Raw genomic sequence first — 3,402 nt, forward strand, 5'->3', positions numbered from 1 at the left:
AAAACTGGACAGAAAGATCTGCGGGTCCACACCATCGCAGAAAAAGTGCTGAGAGAAGAGGAGGGCTGGCCCCGCGCCGAGCCTGCATCTGAAACGGAAGACGTGGTGGTCGATCCCGCACGAGCAGATAGGGTCGTAAAGATTGGCACTGGATTGGCACCAGAACTAAGAGCCCAGATATTCGAAGTCATCCGACAGTTTAAAGAAGTTTTTGCGTGGGGTCCAGAAGACATGCCAGGTATCAATCGAAACGTTATAACCCATAAGTTAGCCGTGGACCCTACCAAGAAACCAATACAACAGAGAAAGCGATACATGTCGGTTGAACGAAGGGACTTTGTGAAAAACGAGGTGGTCGCGTTGACACAAGCAGGACATGTCAAGGAGATCTATTATCCCGAGTGGTTGAGCAACGTAGTCCTGGCCCCAAAAAGTTCCACGTGGAGAATGTGCGTGGATTATACAGATCTCAATAGAGCCTGCCCTATGGATCGATTCCCCTTGCCAAACATTGATCAGCTGGTGGATGAGACGGCAGGATGCGAATTGATGAGCTTCATGGATGCCTTCCGTGGGTACCATCAGATATTCATGCATGAGGAGGATGCTGAGAAGACCGCGTTCACCACCCCAGAAGGTATTTTTTGCTACTTGGTCATGCCGTTCGGCCTCAAGAACGCAGGCGCAACTTACACCCGGATGGTGGCCAAGTTGTTTGGGAAAGTACTGGGACGAAACATGGAGGCATACGTAGACGACATGATTGTCAAGAGCCGTAGAGGTGCCTCTCATGTCAAAGACCTTAACGAGGTATTTTCTATTATAAGAAATTTCAATTTACGCCTGAACCCTAAGAAATGCACGTTCGCAGTCAATGGGGGCAAGTTTCTGGGATTTATGGTTACTAGAAATGGGATAGAACCAAACCCAGAAAAGGTAAAAACCATTCTGGACATGGAACCCCCGCGGTCCATCAAAGAAGTCCAAAGACTCAATGGTCGCTTAGCGGCTTTGGGTCGATTTCTATCTAAATCGACCGAACGATCCCTTCCCTTCTTCCAGATACTAAAGAAGAATAAGGGGTTTGAATGGACCCCAGAGTGTCAGTCGGCCTTCGATGACTTGAAAAAATATTTGCTATCCCCGCCACTGCTTGCAAAACTAGAGGAGGGTGAAACCTTACTCTTATACCTGGGTATATCACAGGGTGCGATCAGCTCCGTGTTGGTCAAAGAGGAAGGAGGGACTCAGCGTCCCATTTACTATGTGAGCAAGGCTTTACATGACGCAGAACTACGGTACACTGCCGTGGAGAAAACAATGTTTGCTGCGGTCACCGCCTCTAAAAGGTTGGCCCATTACTTCCAAGCTCATCCCATCCATGTACTCTCACATCAACCATTAGGGAGTTTCTTACGAAACACTAACTCTGCTAGGATGGCCAGATGGGCCATGCACCTCAGCCAGTTCGACATTGAATTCAAACCAAGGCCCGCCATCAAAGGTCAAGCCCTTGCAGACTTCATAGTGGAATGCACAGCCCGCGAGGTGACGGAGCAGGTGGAAAATGAAGATGGGGGATGGTGGACCTTGTCTACGGATGGCTCATCCAACAGTAAAGGTTGCGGTGGTGGAGTAGTGCTCATCACTCCGGAAGGATTCCGCGCTTACTATGCAATCAGGTTCCACTTCAAGTTATCTAACAATGAGGTAGAGTATGAGGCCCTCCTCAACGGACTGTGGTTAGCAGCAGGACTACGAGCAGAAAAAGTTCGCATCCGGTGTGATTCCAAGTTAGTGGTCGGTCAGGTGACTGGGGAATATGAAGCTAATGAAGGGAACATGCAAAGGTACAGGGATGCAGTGCTGCGAACCTTGCGAGAATTCGAGGGGTATGAAATTCACCAAGTACCTCGAGAACAGAATGCTGACGCTGACATGCTCTCCAAGCTGAGCACTGGGATCCCCGGTCACGTTCGCAAAATTGCTCGGGTTGAGGATTTGGAGACATCCAGCATCGACATCTCATGGGTCTGCCCCGTGCAATCCAAAGAGCCATGTTGGATTGACCACATCACAAAGTACAAGAAGGATGGCACTTTACCAGCAGACGAGCAAGATGCAAAACTAGCAAGGTTGCGGGCACCCAGCTACGTGATATTGGAAGACAAGTTATATAAACGATCCTATAATGGCACACTTTTGAAGTGTGTATACCCTTTCCAAGGCCGATCCATTCAAACACCGGCTGATACTCCCTAACTACCTCAGCCATTCTCGCTAGCTAGGGAGTGGGGGGCTGGTGACAGGGTAATTGGGTACCCGACCTGGAACCGTTGTCATAACCAAGACAGTTGCCGTTCAAACTACCAAGACACCCCATTCCTCAGCATCAATGCGCAACGGTCCAACTCCTCAGCATTGATGGCCAACGTTCAGCTCCTCAGCATTGATGACCGACGTTCAGCTCCTCAGCATTCAACACCTCAGGTATTGATTTCCAACGTTCAACTCCTCATCAATGCTCCGTTACTGAGCTGGAAGGAATAAAAGGACTCACAACCACGTAGTGGGGGGACTTCTGACTACACTTCTGACTAGACAACACATACTGAACTCTCTTGTACACTGAGCACTACGCTCAATATTGTATTCGAACATTACTCAAATAATATACCGGTAAACACATTATTACCGTCACAATTATTACAGGATCATGTCTTATTCCAGATGTCACTTACCATACTCAATCATTTACACATTCCTATTCCTTTCTTAGAATACATTCTTTGTAATCTTCTTTCATCAATCAAGGAAATATTAATTCAATTATATTATCTTTACTATTTACATTCGTTATACTTTATGCGAGTTTATCTGTATAATTGCGTACCCGGGTTAATTTTCTCTATCATTGGTGCTTTCATTGAGAGCCGAAATCATACTCAAGCGTGCTAGTTTTCCCTAGCTATGACAATATCAAGATCTAACTCTCGTAACTCGAACGGTTCCCATAACACCATTGGCACCCCGGCGGGGTGGATATTAGGAAGATCACGATCCCTTTCGGAGGATCTTCGCATTCCCCGGACTTCAAGGCGAGAGTCATGGCCACCGCCACCGAGATGTAGCTCATCTCTGCACCGGCTTAAAGAAAGAAGAATTTGACGAATTATGTCAGTACATAGCAAACAGAAAGGATGACTGAAGAATTGCACTGAAGCATTGAAGGGAAAAATGTCATTGAGCTGATAGAAGTTTGTTGTTGTGTTCTGTTACAGAAGAGAGAGCCACAACTCCTTTATTATATATGATGTACTAACCAACTAACCAACTAAAACTAACTAGCAAAGGAAATTACACAATAGTCCTTTTGAAAGCTAGCTGCTGGTTACTTCATCA

This window comes from Ipomoea triloba, chromosome 9, assembly GCF_003576645.1.
Source record: "Ipomoea triloba cultivar NCNSP0323 chromosome 9, ASM357664v1".
Lineage (NCBI taxonomy): Eukaryota > Viridiplantae > Streptophyta > Magnoliopsida > Solanales > Convolvulaceae > Ipomoea > Ipomoea triloba.